The sequence below is a fragment of the Dendropsophus ebraccatus genome, unplaced genomic scaffold, assembly GCF_027789765.1.
Source record: "Dendropsophus ebraccatus isolate aDenEbr1 unplaced genomic scaffold, aDenEbr1.pat pat_scaffold_1454_ctg1, whole genome shotgun sequence".
In the NCBI taxonomy this organism is placed as follows: domain Eukaryota; kingdom Metazoa; phylum Chordata; class Amphibia; order Anura; family Hylidae; genus Dendropsophus; species Dendropsophus ebraccatus.
Window position 1 is genome coordinate 26,244 of NW_027208875.1, and position 16,335 is coordinate 42,578.

Here is a 16,335-nt window from a genome sequence, read left to right on the forward strand (position 1 = left end):
ATTCTCTTTTTGACCTCTCCTAATACCAAGGTATTTTCTATTTTCGACCTTCATAAGTAGCGCCGACCGGATATGTTTTGTTTTATGCACCAGTCTCTAAACTCTCTGGACTGTTGTGTATGACAATTCCAGGGGGTCATCAGTTTCTGACGTCCTTAAACCAATCATCTTGTACCTACAATCCAAGGTCACAGTCAATCGGATAAGATTTCTTCTTTGATGTTTGTCCTATACAACTACTAAACCCGTTGACCATGTGTGCCTGTTTTTATGTATCAAATTACTGCCACATGATTGGCTAACTAGATATGTACATTAGGCTACCTCATTGAATAGAAGATTCTAGGATTCTTTTAAATTTCCTAATGATGTTGCAAATTTTGCTTTTCTTACAGTCCAAATCTAAAAGAGAAAAAGCTGGAAAGCGAATTATTCACTGATGCAAATGTAACGAATGATCAGCAGTTTAAAGTATACTCACTTATGCAAGGGAAGCAGCAAAAAAACGCCCCCCCCCCCCCTCCCCGACAGCCAGAATAACGGATCAAAATATACCTCCGTCTGGAAATACACTTCTACCAGGGAGGCTTACAGTTTCTGCATACCAAATTTCTTTTGTATATTCTCATTGAGCCTTAGGGACTTCATACAAACGACACATTTCTTCTGATAAGACCTCCAACGTGTATAGCCCAAAATGACAAAAGTAACTCTGCATTGAAAACTAACAAACTTGCATAGTTCCACCAATAACAAACATAACACATAACCACAGCGCGGCGGACAACAGGATCCGATCTTCACGCCGCAGTGCTCCTCAGGTCCAAACGTCCATAGAGACTCTTATCCTCCAGGTGAAACAGGAAAGTGATGTAAGACAATATGATTTGGGGTCCTCCTCTTTCTCAACGATTGATGAGCACGGTTACTACAATCTTTTTATAAACATTAATTCATTGTTTCTCTCTTTGTCAGTTTTTTGTAGTTTTTTTTTAGGTTTTCTTACGATGGCTCCATCATATGTCCTGCAGTGAAACATATGAAAAATTTATCTTTTTAGTGTTACAAAGGAAGATCAAAAGTATGCGATGATACATTTTGAGCTTACAGAATGTATATGTATATAATATATAATATACCCTAAAAAGCAGCAGCAGCATGGAGGACATTATTATAGCAGTATAGGAGGTCCTTAGAAGTGGCTTAGAGCGTAAAACAGGCTGTCACCACTCCGTTCACATGGTGTCTGCTCAGTATATGTCCGCTGTTTAAGAATAGAAAATAAAGGTTAAGAAGACTAAGGAGGTAAGATATAACACTCAATAAAATCTGCTGGTACCTCTCTCTGTGTTTCTTACCTCCCTACGAGCTCAACACACAGGAAATGACCAGTCAGCCAACCATTGGCCATATTGATGACCCACCTCAGCCAGCAACTGACTAAACAGGAATCTACTGTATGACCTCCTCTCTAATTAAGCCTAAACTCTTGTGGTGTCAATGATATCTGAGACTAGAAATGAGCAAACTTACAGTGAATTTGGGTTCTCACAAGAGACCTATGGCTGTATTCATGTTTTCCAAGTAGTCCTGGGGCTGCATTCAACTTCTTCAGCAAGCAGAATTTAAAGTGTCACTGTCATTTTAACTTTCAAAATATAAATCAACAGTATATATGATATAAAGCAAGTTTGCAATATACATTCATTAATTTTTTTATAATGGAATCATGAAAAACACAACACTTCCTGTTTTCTGACTCTTTTTTTTCTCAAAAAACAGGAAACAGGAAGTGCCGTGTATCCCAGTCCATCTGAGCGCTCACAGAGAGAAGACAGTCATGTGATTGACAGATATATTGAGCCGTGACTCTCTGTACTGGCCGGAATTCCTGTGTTTAGTCTGTTTTTTCAGCACAAGTTTAAAAATCTGCCTTCAGGAGACTGGACCTGGATTCCTGGTAAGTTCAACTTTGTTTTACAGCATGATAACAAAAAAAATAATAAAAATAATGAATGTTTATTGTGAACTTGCTTTGTATCACATCTACTGTTGATTTTGAAAGTTATAACGACAGTGACACTTTAAATGCCAAATGCTTATAGTCGTGCAAACCTGATTTTGCTGTAAGTTCGCTCATCTCTATCCTCTATCTGAGATCCATGATCACCCCTGTAGTTCTGCTAAATGTGTAAGGAGGGATATGGTCTGAAGAAAGGACTGGGACTTGATGGATCCATAGCAGTATTGCGGGTTTCAGTACGGTGAGAACTTTCCCATTAGGTGGTCTCACACCTGGGATGTCTTTATAGTAATTTGCCTTAAGTAATTCCTGTGCAAGTAATAAATACTCAGAGAGAGAACAAAAAACATGCACAGCTGGGAGTGAAACCGATCAGGTTAGGTGAAACGTGCTGCGAGGAGTTTGTTTGCATTATGACCAAATATAAGCCATATGCAGGGAGAGCGCTGACTCTCCAGGACAATGCAGTCTGAGGGCCCAGAATGAACTTGTAACAAGTGACACCCTGACAGGACGGGCATTCCGGGATACACACAACTTGTCACAGATTACTCTTACACTTTGCTCAGAAACCTTCTTTTGGAGATATCATGTTTCCTAACAAATTTAAAGGAGAAGTCCGGCCATGTGAAACATTTTTCAAACAGCAGGGGCAAGGGGAACATAACAAGCTATCCCAACTCACCTCTCCCTGTGCCTCTCCAGTTCTGTATAGCCACTCAGGGACCCCCGTGGGGCTCCAGCATCTTCTGCAGAGTTAACGTCATGATCTGGTTGATGGCTTGCCCACTCAGCCAGTCAGTGACTGGGGCGGGATGCTGTAAAAGTTCTGCATCTAACTTATCTGTGCTCCACAGATGTTCTGATAATTGTGCAGCTTTGCACTGAGGCCTGCCATACTCACGTATGTTCAGGGCCGGACTGGGACTAAAAATCAGCCCTGGCATTTCCGAGCACACAGGCCCACTCACCGTGCGGTGATAAGTTATGAGACGATGATGTGAGTGCAGCGCGGCTACATGTTGTATCATCACGGCCATGACTGGAATTACAGATAATAACACAGTAAATGGGGTCAGAAGCTTCTGTCTCTGTACTATGTAGCTGAGCTGCAGTTACAGGTCGTCACCACTACACAGTGTACAGAGACAGACTGCTTCTGCCCTCGGTCACTGTGCTCAGTTTAACACCACCAACACATACTGACTAATACCACCACACACTGACTAATACCACCACACACTGACTAATACCACCGCACACTGACTAATACCACCGCACACTGGCTAATACCACCGCACACTGGCTAATACCACCGCACATTGACTAATACCATCACATACTGACTAACACCACCGCTGCTACTAAATAACTTCCACTGTACATATATCACTATCACCTCATACAGTCTCTTCTCCCCCTCCCTTATAGATGGCCCCCTCCCTTATAGATGGCCCCCCTCACTTCTCCCCCCTCCTTTATAGATGGCCCCCTCTCTCTTCTCCCCCCCCCTCCTTTATAGATGTCCCCCTCTCTCTTCTCCCCCCTCCTTTATAGATGTCCCCCTCTCTCTTCTCCCCCTCCTTTATAGATGTCCCCCTCTCTCTTCTCCCCCTCCTTTATAGATGTCCCCCTCTCTCTTCTCCCCCCTCCTTTATAGATGTCCCCCCTCTCTCTTCTCCCCCCTCCTTTATAGATGTCTACCCTCCTTATAGATGTCCCCCCTCTCCTCCCCCCTCCTTTATAGATGTGCCCCCTCTCTCTTCTCCCCCCTCCTTTATAGATGTCCCCCCTCTCTCTTCTCCCCCCTCCTTTATAGATGTCCCCCCTCTCTCTTCTCCCCCCTCCTTTATAAATGTCCCCCCTCTCTCTTCTCCCCCCTCCTTTATAGATGTCCCCCCTCTCTCTTCTCCCCCCTCCTTTATAGATGCCCCCCTCTCTCTTCTCCCCCCTCCTTTATAGATGTGCCCCCTCTCTCTTCTCGTCCCTCCTTTATAGATGTCCCCCCTCTCTCTCTCCCCCCTCCTTTATAGATGGCCCCCTCTCTCTTCTCCCCCCTCCTTTATAGATGTCCCACCTCCTTTATAGATGTCCCCCCTCTCTCTTCTCCCCCCTCCTTTATAGATGTGCCCCCTCTCTCTTCTCCCCCCTCCTTTATAGATGTGCCCCCTCTCTCTTCTCCCCCCTCCTTTATAGATGTCCCCCCTCTCTCTTCTCCCCCTCCTTTATAGATGCCCCCCCTCTCTCTTCTCCCCCCTCTTTTTTAGATGGCCCCCCTCTCTCTTCTCCCCCCTCCTTTATAGATGTCCCCCCTCCTTTATAGATGTCCCCCTCTCTCTTCTCGCCCCTCCTTTATAGATGTGCCTCCTCTCTCTTCTCCCCCCTCCTTTATAGATGTCCCCCTCTCTCTTCTCCCCCCTCCGTTATAGATGTGCCCCCTCTCTCTTCTCCCCCCTCCTTTATAGATGTCCCCCCTCTCTCTTCTCCCCCCTCCTTTATAGATGCCCCCCTCCTCTCTTCTCCCCCCCCCTTTTATATGGCCCCCCTCTCTCTTCTCCCCCCTCCTTTATAGATGTCCCCCCTCCTTTATAGATGTCCCCCCTCTCTCTTCTCGCCCCTCCTTTATAGATGTGCCTCCTCTCTCTTCTCCCCCCCTCCTTTATAGATGTCCACCCCTCTCTCTTCTCCCCCCTCCTTTATAGATGTGCCCCCTCTCTCTTCTCCCCCCTCCTTTATAGATGTCCCCCCTCTCTCTTCTCCCCCCTCCTTTATAGATGTCCCCCTCTCTCTTCTCCCCCCTCCTTTATAAATGTCCCCCTCTCTCTTCTCCCCCCTCCTTTATAAATGTCCCCCCTCTTCTTCTTCTCGCCCCTCCTTTATAGATGTCCCCCCTCTCTCTTCTCCCCCCTCCTTTATAGATGGCCCCCCTCTCTCTTCTCCCCCCCCTCCTTTATAGATGCCCCCCTCTCTCTTCTCCCCCCTCCTTTATAGATGTCCCCCCTCTCTCTTCTCCCCCCTCCTTTATAGATGTCCCCCCTCCTTTATAGATGTCCCCCTCTCTCTTCTCCCCCCTCCTTTATAGATGTCCCCCTCTCTCTTCTCCCCCCTCCTTTATAGATGTCCCCCCTCTCTCTTCTCCCCCCTCCTTTATAGATGTCCCCCCTCTCTCTTCTCCCCCCTCCTTTATAGATGTCCCCCTCTCTCTTCTCCCCCCTCCTTTATAGATGGCCCCCGGTCACTGCAGCCCGCTCTGTTACCTCCTATCACCGCAGCTCGCTCCTGTGGCCTCCTGTCACCGGAGCCCGCCTCTGCCCGTTCCGGTCACCGCAGCCCGCCTCTGCCCGCTCCGGTCACCGCTGCCCGCTCGGTCCGCCTCCTGTCACCGTCACAGCCTCTGCCCGCTCCGGTCACTGCAGCCCGCTCGGCCCGCCCCTGACGTGCGCTAATCCAATCAACGTGGAGCAGCGTGGGGCCGCTGCGGTGCACGTAACGCGCGTTCCACGGCCGGCCGCAGCGGCCACACGCTGCTCCACGTTGATTGGATTAGCGGAGCACGTCAGGGGCGGGCCGAGCGGGCTGCAGTGACCGGAGCGGGCAGAGGCTGTGATCCGGTGACAGGTGGCGGACAGAGCGGGCTGCAGTGACCGGAGCGGGCAGAAGCGGACCGGAAAGAGAAACGGGCCGCGGCGGTGATTTTTTTTTTTTATGCAGCCCGGGCGGCCCACAGACTGGTAATCTGGCCAGCCCAGCGGGCATTTGCCCGGCTTGCCAGATTACCAGTCTGGGCCTGCGTATGTTCACTATACAGGCTACAGTATATCTCCCAACATTTGTGTGTCCCTGTATAAAATGGTACACCAGGGTATGAGTGCCGTATTGCATAGCTATTTGTCACAGATCTATAATACAGTCTAGGGCATGGCTGATCCTGCCCAAGTTCCCCCAAAGCACTGCAGTCTGATAGCAGGCATAAACATTGCTTTAAAACCCTCTTCTCACGTTAAGGGTGGCTTCACACACAGCTTTTTGAGGCGTTTTTCTGGCCTCCAAATAAGGGCCAGATAAATTGCTAAACGCTAAACCCTCAGCTGCATTTTGGAAAAAATATACCATAGAGCCACTAAAGGCAGAGAGGATAGAAAAATACCAAAGGCAACAAACTCCAAGTATGGCATTTCATAAACTTCCAATGACGGCTAAGATCTGGACACTGACATTTTTGCTAAAATTTAAGGCAGAGTGAAACCAGCCTAAAGAGCCATTCCAGCAATATCAAAGGTTTTATAGCAGACTTGGTTGCCAAAATAAAAGCAAGCAAGCACCCTTGCCCAGTCCCTGCAGATGCTGTTCCAACAGTCTTCACTGCTCCCTTACCTTACTTTCTTACCTTCATCTTCAGCACTGTTTTCCTGAAATCCTAATTTTTTCTATGTATTAGGCGGTTTGGTGCACTAGGTGTGGTACTACAGCCCTTGGTGCACCAATCCACCCAGCTTCTTACTCTTTATGAATATTTAGGTGGCGCTCTGCGGTGAGGGGGGTCCTGAGGCCGGTCCTGCCGCTCACCGCAGGCACGAGGTGGGGGTAAGTTAGTAATTGTGATCAATTTAACCCTATAGAAAGAAAAGTTAAGTAATGTACGCACATGTATAGACTTTGTTTTTAGTAAGTGTAATTTTCTATTTTTCTAATATGTTATGTCTTTATTCTTATAGTGATTTGTGATCAATTACGTGTATGGTATAAATATCGTGGAGGGTTCACTTACTGACATCGCTTGAAAAAGAGGGCTCCTCCCTCGAAACGTAGCGCACGCGTCAACGTCATCGTTCCCCAGAGGGTGAGAGCCTCGAAGGACAGAGACTTGCTAGCACCAAGCCAGGGTGTGAAGATCATCTTGGGTCTGTCCAACACACTGTGGTGACGTTTTTCTTTATAATGTTTATCTGTATGTTGGAGATTTTTTCATCTTTATTGTGAAAATTGCAAAATACATATATAAAGAGAAACAAGTTTTTCGCAAACAAGAGGTTGTAGTGTCCCATTACTTATTGCATTGGACTTAATACCAAGTGAGCGGCTTGGTTTGGGACCTGGTCACACAGTGTAAATAGCACCAGCGGTATTTTTCTATATACACAATTTCACCCATCCCCCTGCAGGATGTCGGGTTTAGAAAATGCAGGACTTCTCCTTTAACATCAGTTTCCTAATAGGCTATTTAAACCAGACATCCCCTTTAAAGATGGTCACCCAAATCTATAGCGTTATAGGATATAACATGCAAGCTCTTGACTGTAATTAAAATGAAGGACCCGCTTTGTCACCGCTGCAGTCTTTGTTACCTTTTTCCTGGCTGTAACCACTTCTATACAGGGTCATGAGGAGGGGGTCATAGCATTGTCTTTTGGCATTTGTCTGTCCTTCACACTGCCAGGCTGCCGTTTTCCACTGAGCTCAGCAGGTTTTGTTATTGGCAGTTAATATGCAGCCTAAATCAAGAGGTATCTTTTTATCCAGCCGATCGTGTGTAGTAGAGCGTGCTCCAAAGTAAGATAGAGAACAACATTCCCTTCTTGCAAATTCTTAAGGAAATTCTTAAATATGGGTACTTGACAGTTCAAGTCAAAAATCTTATGCTTTATACCCCTTTAATAATGACACTAGGCACAAACTGCCTTATGCTACAAAATACTTGTCCCTGTTTTATACCGACCAGATAACCTTCAGTACTTCTACAGTGATATGGTATAAAGGGAAAAGACTGAGACGCTGGCAGGAAAGGTAAGATATACGGTAAAGGCCCTATTACACAAAGCAATTATTGGCCGTATTTGGCCGATTATCGGCCGTTACAGCCAATAATGACTTTGTGTAATAAAAGGCAATGATCAGCCGACATGAACAATGCTGCGTCACTCTGTGCGGCGGCAACAGACTGCCACTCTGGCCTAAGGGCGCCCCGGATGATCTAAAGATCGTCCGGGGAGCCCACCCCACAGCTCCCTGTGGTTCCTCCCCCACACTTACCCGCTCACTGTCGGTGCGTGTAATAGCACCTACAGCGAGCAGGAAAATTGGAGCAGGTGAGCGCTGACCTGACAGGTAAGCGCTCGCTCGCTTGCTCCCTCTGATTGCCCCGTGTAATAGGGGCTTAAATAATGTATATTACTTACTGTATTACTGCATTAAAGCGACTCTGTACCCACAATCTGACCTCCCCCAAACCACTTGTACCTTCGGATAGCTGCTTTTAATCCAAGATCTGTCCTGGGGTCCGTTCGGCAGTGATGCAGTTATTCTCCTAAAAAACAACTTTTAAACTTGCAGCCCGTGCCAAATGGGAGTATCTGTGCCCTAACTTTGCACCACCCCTCCGTCCCTCCTCCCTTAAGTACTTAAGTACCGCCGGATGATCTTTCCGGCCGCAGAGCTCTGATGCGGGTCCATCAGCGCGCGCCCGCTTCAGAGCTTACCATAGCACACAGTGAAGCGAGCGGCCGGAGCGACCTGTCAGTTATTTGCGGGGGCCGCACAGATCCCGCCGGAGCGCATACGATGTGTGTACGCTCCGGCCCGGGATGCCATTGCTTAATAGGCTGTGTTCCACTGCACAAAAACTACTGCTGTTGTTGCCATCGGCAACAACGGCCGTAGTTTTACGTAGTGTAAACATAGCCTAAAAGTTGTTTTTTTAGGACAATAACTGCATCACCTGCTGAATGGACCCCAGGACAGATCTTGGATTAAAAGCAGCTATCTGAAGGTACAAGTGGTTTGGTGGAGTCAGATTGTGGGTACAGAGTCGCTTTAAACTACATCAGACAGGCAGAAGGTGCCCCATATTTATAATAGTGAATCACACTTTGCGCACCTTGCAAGAGATTTTAGACAGTTTTCTCTACCTTACACCACCTGTTGGAGGCTCCATCGCTGAATTCATCCAAACGTCTACACAAAAAAAAAACAGAGCATGCAGTTTTTGATTTTGTCTGGTTGGATCCTGTTTGAATGAACAGACGCCATAATGGAATCCCAATTGATCCCATTAAAGCCAATGGGGACCAACAAAGAAGTGCAAAAACAGACGGCATTCCATGGTGCAGACAACCAAACGAGGAAAAAGTTTGATGGTGAAAATGTAACCGTATATCTGCAGTTGGGTAAGCTGTGCAATGGCAAGAAGCACAACACTCCGTAATGCATAATAGTATCTAACTTGGCAGTAGAGGACCACAGCTCCAGGGAATCCAAATAAACCAGTGTTTTGCACCATAAAAATAGTAAATATCATTAAAGAATTTGATAAATTTTGCAACTCTTAATCCAGGATATTAATAAAATAAATACATTTACCTAAAGTGTATCTCCAGTGATTTTTGAAAAATGATTGTGTGGCACTGTGCACGGTAGTCATTTATCTAATATACATCAGCTTTGAATTTGGTGCTGGAATAGGTTTTCAAGTGCCTATTTTTCTGCTCCCTGCTGCATATAACTATGTATTAGGAGACAGAGCTTCCTGCTCGCTCTCCATAGCTCCTGTCTCCAGCACGAGACCCAGTGCCATGTAATTCTCCTAATGCATAGTTAGATGCGGCAGGGAGAATCGGCGATCGGAAACCTATTCCAGCACCAAATTGATGTAAATTAGAAAAAATGGAAAATGCACGGTGCTGCACAATAGACATTTTTCAAATAAACTAACATCACAATTGGAGGTACACGTTAGGTCAAGGCTAGATACAAAAAAGATGACATGAGGTCCATCCTTTATCATTTCTATCAGTGGATTGCAACTCGTAAAACAGAGGAGAAAAGCAGGAAAGGTCCTACCTCTTCTGCTCTCTGGTGCTCCACTTCCTCTGTCTCCGTCCATCCATGCTGATACTTCTGCAGACAAGAGTGGCGCAAGAGCATAATGCAGGCGCTGCAAGCTTTGCACGCAGGTGAAACATTACGTAACATCACGCAGATATTGATCACTGCCCGCACTATGCTCCCGCCCTCTTATCTGTGGAAGTATCAGCACGGATGGAAAGAAAGAAAAAGTGGAGGACCTTTCCTGTTTTTCGGATATCCCCTTTAAGGCGCCCACGCACCTTCATTAACAGTTGGCCGAAATATCTCTCCTGTTCTCCCCTGATTTCTCCAGTCCTCTCTCTCTCTCTCTCTCTCTCTCTCTCTATATATATATATATATATATATATATATACATGTTCAGCACATGGGGAGGGAGGCATGAGTTGCTGCCAGACCGCTCTGGTGGCAGATCATCTATCCGAGAAGGGGATAGGGCACTGAAAATCCATCACACCTTAAACTCAAGAGGCCCGGAGCAGCCTGGTTCAACCATCTTTAGTATAAAGTGTAGGGGTCAGACGTGATGGAATTTCACTGCCCGACAACTTTGTTCTTGGGAAGATAAGCTGCAATCAGAGCGCTTTGGTTACAGCTTACCCCTCCCGTCCCCATAGATACATCTTACATACATACATCTACAGTAACTGTCTGCCATACGATCATTCTGCTGACAGTTGTCTCTCCCGACCTCCTCATACACATAAACGTTCATCTCGATCAAACGTTCCTGTGTTCTCTATGGGGAGGAGTAACCTGCAAAGTTTATAGTGTTTGACCTTTATAATGTAATCTGTCCCAGTCATGATCAGGGGAGGGTCTTCCAGTGGATACAATAATAATAGACACAAGATTTTGAATCTGACAAAATCATTAACAACCACCAAGAAAAATCTCATATCTATGGCCATTTTCAGGAATATATCTATGTGTGGGCAGTGCTTCCAGGGATGGGGAAGGATGCAATTTTAATTTAAACAGTATAATTCTGATTATCACAGAAACTCAATATAACTGACCTTTATCACATTTATCACAGCTTTATACAGAACAGAAAGGATACCATGTGCTGCTGTTGTGTCCCTTTATGGGTGTTTCTTGTGCTACACCTGTCGCAAAAGCTTTTTACTCAAGGGCAGGTGGTGATGAAGGTATTTATTGGTTTCACCACTAGATGTCAGTGTTTTTATGTAAGCTTTTACTTATTGCACAGCTGTAATCACTTTCCTTCTCTTCACACACACATTCTTCTCCACCACTCACAGGGCTCCATACACATCCCTGTAGGAAGAAGTCACTTGGTGGGAGGAAGTCTAGTGCAGTTTTTGCATATTCTCATGGGAGGAAGACACACAGAGAAGGCATCCCTTCTGTAGTTAAACCAGGTCCTCGCTTTGCCAGGACCCTTGTCAGGGACAGTCCAGTTAGTGAGTCAGAGACCCAATTGTATGAGACAACCAGAGATTCTCAGTTTCCTCAGTCTACTTAAAGTCACTATGCAGTGCTAGACGCTACAAGGAAGGCAAGTCAGAGATCATCCCAGCCCACGCCAAGAACCTCTCTACAATGTGCAGGGCAGTATCCTAGGACAAGGACTGACCCAGATAGAGCAAAGCTACTGTAACGAAGGTCTATGCACTCTTGCAGCGCAGGTGAAACCAGGAAACCTTGGACACTTAGCTGCACCCAGGTAACCACGACTGGGGCTTGTGTTACCCTAGTAAGACAAGTACCCCGACACTGTAGGGTAGAAGGAGGTCAGACAACACAGTCTAAACACAGGCACAAATATTTCTCTTTCTCAAGTATCTCTTAAATATTCTTCTCTCAATTTCTGGCAGAGCACAGTACTACATTGGGTTGGGACCCTCTAAACAAACTCCTCTCACTACTCAACTCTAAACTCTACAAGTACCGCTACATCTACCTCTTATATCAGCACTTGCAAGTATCTCTCAGCCCTGATCCAGTAAAACACTAAAGCCTGTTTCCAGATAAGCTTTCTCCTGCCAAAGTGTTCTGTATTTCCAAGAGACTACTCAGTAAAGTTGTTTTATTTATTCTACTGGGACTCAGTCATCTCTTCCATTGCACCAGCACCTATACACCTCCTCTACATTTTCCTCTTTCTGTGGTAGGCCGTACCAATAGTCTGGGTGGGTCGATTGTCACTCAGGACTACTGTGACAGGAGCCCATCACAGCCTGGCAGGTCACCGACCATTGGGGAACTGTACAAATCGGCTATATACAAAGCAGGTACCAACAACGCACCTGTGTGCTGGACTAGCACTGGTGTCATGACAACCACCATCACTAGCCGTACACAATAGAATTGATGTCACGGTTAGCTCAACTACTGACCGAGTACATACTCAGGGAACTCTACCACGCTGCCATGCAAGCTCTGCATGGAGAATATCTTTATAAATGCAATACTCAAAGCACATTTTTCCCTGGTACCACAGTTGCTTAATTGGAATAAAGGGAAACTAGAAGTATCTAGCCTAAAACCTTCTGATGTTCCTGGAGCACACATGACGCTGAGGATGAAGGTATATTTCTTACCTTCATCCTCGGTGCTGTTTAATTAGGAGTTTGGAACTAGTGCATCGATCCCAGTGCATCAATCCACCTATGGCTGCACCAGCCCCGCCCCCCCCCCGCTGGCCCGCTCTGATAATATTCATTAGAAGGGATGGGGCGGCTGGTGGTGGTTTGGTGCACTGGAGGCGGTAGTTTTGTCTCCAGTACACCAAAGTGCCTAATTAGAATAAGGATTAACTACATGGAAATGGCTTTGAGGATGAAAATAAGAAATGCACCTTCATCCTCAGTGCCCTGTGCAGGTTAGATACTTCTAGCCTGTTGATAGTTTCACTTTAATACCTGGGAAATATAGAGGCCAGGTAAATATCTTAAGTCATCAAGATCCTCAAACCATACCTGGAAAATGTCTTCAGTGTTGCAATGTGCATTATCCTGCTGAAAGAGGCCATTGCCATTAGGGAACAATGTTATCATAAAGGGATGTACTTGGTCTGCAACAGTAAATGATACATGTCAAGGTAACAATGACATGAATGCCAAGACCTAAGGTATCACCAAAGAATAACACTGCCTTGGCTGGCATGGTGTATCCCGGTGCCATCTCCTCCCCAGGTAAGTTACACACATGCATTAGACAAAGCTACCTGTATCCATTGGCCCATGCCATAGTTCTGATTCTCACATGCCGATTGTAGGTTCTTTCAGCTGTGGACAGGGCTCAGCGTGGGCTGTCTAGTCTATGCAGCAGTTACTGTTTCAGTAATGGATGCTGCATTAGCTCTTCAGTGGGATCAGATCAGACAGGCTAGTCTTTGCTCCCCACACAACCTTGAGTACTGCCCATGACCCTGTCACTGTTTTTACCGTTTTTTCCCTGGCCACTCCACGTAGGGACACTCCACAAGACCTGCCGTATTGGAGATGCTTCGACCCAGTTTCAATTCATGACCATTTTGCTCTTATCAGTGTCGCTCAGATCCTATTACACGGGCTGATGAAGGCCTAATCAATACCGTAAACGGCGTTCTTTTACTGGGCCTATTACACAGCCCAATAATAGTTTAACAAGGGCTGCACGGATATTGTTAGCGATGTCCATGCAGCCCTTGCCCAAAGAGTTAATACTTCACTTGTCCACGCTTCCGGTGTTCTCCTGTACTCTGTATACGTCCCGGCACCACGGGCTGCAGCTTCAGAGCAGCCTGTCTGAGCTGACAGGCCAAACACTGGCATTGACAGGTAGTGTATTAACTGTTTGGGCAATCGTCAGCCGCCAACATTGTTACACGAAGTGATGCGCAGTCTGCGATGATTTTAGGTCTGTACCTAAAGAAACCTAAAACCTAAATCAGCCGATCATCATTTCATCTGCTGATTTTGTTCTTCATTACACAGAGTGATGCGCAGTTTGGTGGCTGATGATTTTCGGTGTGGACCTAAATAAACAAACAATGATCATTTCATCAGCTGATCGTCGTCTCTATTACACAGAGCAATAAGTGGCTGAATCAGCCTGATTCGGCCGATTATAGCTCCGTGTAATAGGGCTCTAAGGCTGCGTTTACACAGAACGATTATCGTTCGAATTTTCGCAATAACGATCGCATTTGAGCGATAATCGTTCCGTGTAAACACAGCAAACGATCAAGCGATGAGCGAAAAATCGTTCATTTTGATCTTTCAACATGTTCTCAAATCGTCGTTCATCGTCGCTAAAATTCGCAGATCGTTTCATGTAAACAGTCTTTCAAAGATTCACCCTATGGGAAAGATGGGCTTAAGCGATCTTAAAAACGATTGCATTAACGATTTTTCTTGCGAATTTTCTTACAATTTTTCTAACGATTTATTTGTCTAAACGCTGATCATTATAAAAACCAAATAGTTGCTTTAAAATCGTTAAACGATTGATTGGGCGAGTTATCGCTCCGTGTAAACGTAGCATTACACTTGCTTATTTTCCCTGCTTCCAAAACTGTTAGACTGTTCACTTTCTTTTTTTACATATCCTACCCCCTCAGCGTGTATCATCACCACGACCTAATCAATGTTATTTACATCACCTCTCAGGGGGTTTTAATGTTATGGCTGATCAGTGTATGCCTGCAGTTTGAGCGCGCTTCTCTTATTTTCTCAGACACTCCAAAACATCTTGAAAGGTTAGCCGGCTTCCTATGAAATTGACCTTACTGTGTCTGTTTGAGATGGGGAATTTATTTTGTCCTATTGGGAAAAGTGACTCATGTGAGTGATGATAATCTCTGTACAATACGTTGGTGCTCTATAAGCAAGAGCAAATAAATGGGATATAGGAGATATGAATGTACTAGCTGTCTGGGGAGAAAAAAACGTGCCGTACTTTCATGACGCCATAGGAACAACTTGGGCATATTATAAAGAATAGTTTTTGATCACTCCGGCAGTTTACAAACTGTTACGAGTGTTTTATTGCGCGCCTCGGCTTTGAGAAGAATCGCTCGTTTTTTGGGGTTTTTTTTAAAGCGAGTCTTTGGCGTGAGCAGAGTCTGCGAGAGTGTATGGTAGGTGCTTTTTGTGCACTTTCATATGCAGCTCACATCACCGCTCCGGTTTCTCATTAAATAGAGGCTCCCACTTTGAAGTCACATTATGCCACTAAAATGTTTCTTTATAGTCCATAACACTCAGCTGTGAATGCGCAGGAAATTAGAGGTGGTTTTGGGCATTACCAGACTATGCAAATGATTTGGCCTCCGAGCAGCTGCACCGGCATTGTGTCTTTTAAAATGTCTGTCATGGTCTAAGAACTCGAGGTTATTTATCAAAAAGTTCAAAGAATGGGGCAAAACCATGCGCTGAATTTACTAACAAATACCCTGGCCTTCTGTATGTGACCAATGGGAGGCTGATTTGTTAAGGGATAATGCGGCAAGCCACCATTAATGCAGGGGGGAAATGAAAAGCAATATAGCAATTTATTAACCAAATGCCAGCCTGCCTATTGCTTTCCAGTAAAACGTTGCGTGCGGGTATATAGGTGTATGTGTGATCCAATCAAACCGACTCCAGTATTTTACTAACTGACATCAGGACAACTGGATATCAGCAATAATAGTGGTTCGGAGGTAATATATATAGGGAATCATATTATCTCCAATTCTTTTAGATGATTTTATTAGCTGCAATGCTTCGGCTGGGAACAGGACCAATCTGCAATTAGACTAGGGAGCTGTGGGAAATCAAATTCTCCTTGGTTTCCCTGCAGCCTTTCACAAAACACCACTTTGTAGACTGCATTCCATAAGCAAACTATAGATCATTGTACGCGGCAGTCTGTAGTTTTACTGGGGGCTCTAGGAACAGCCATGGGGAATCTGATTTTCTCCACTAGAAGCTCATCACGTTCTTTGTGAGCCGATTAAGGAATCTTAGAGAATTGCATAAAAGCAATTCCTTCATATATAAATCTTTGAACCTCAGAGCTAGTCATACCATGTTATCAATGGGATTTTTCATATACAGAGAAACCTTGGATAACAAGTATAATTCCGGGAATGTGCTTGTTGTCTCATATATCAAAGCAAATTTTCCCATAAGAAATGATAAAAGCACAGATGAATTGTTTAACAACCCAAAGATAAGGTAGGGAAGGTGTTTCTGTATGGATAAAGAATAGAGATGAGCGAACCGGGTTTGGGTTCGAGTCGATCCGAACCCGATCGTTCGGCATTTGATTAGCGGGGGCTGCTGAACTTAGATAAAGCTCTAAGGTTGTCTGGAAAGCATGGATATAGCCAATGACTATATCCATGTTTTCCCACATAGCCTTAGGGCTTTATCCAAGTTCAGCAGCCACCGCTAATCAAATGCCGAAAGTTCGGGTTCGGATGGACTCCAGCATGCTCGAGGTTCGCTCATCTCTA

The 16,335-nt window shown here is 45.4% G+C and overlaps 1 long non-coding RNA gene across 1 annotated transcript; it reads right to left on the minus strand.

Moving 5' to 3' along the window:
* Nucleotides 1–545: 545 nt before the first annotated feature.
* LOC138775278 (uncharacterized) lies at nt 546–6,969 on the minus strand. The gene is made up of 3 exons (XR_011360531.1): nt 6,792–6,969; nt 1,140–1,264; nt 546–1,025 (listed from the first exon to the last, which is right to left on the minus strand). It is a non-coding gene; the product is annotated as an uncharacterized lncRNA (long non-coding RNA).
* Between the last annotated feature and the right edge of the window lie 9,366 nt (nt 6,970–16,335).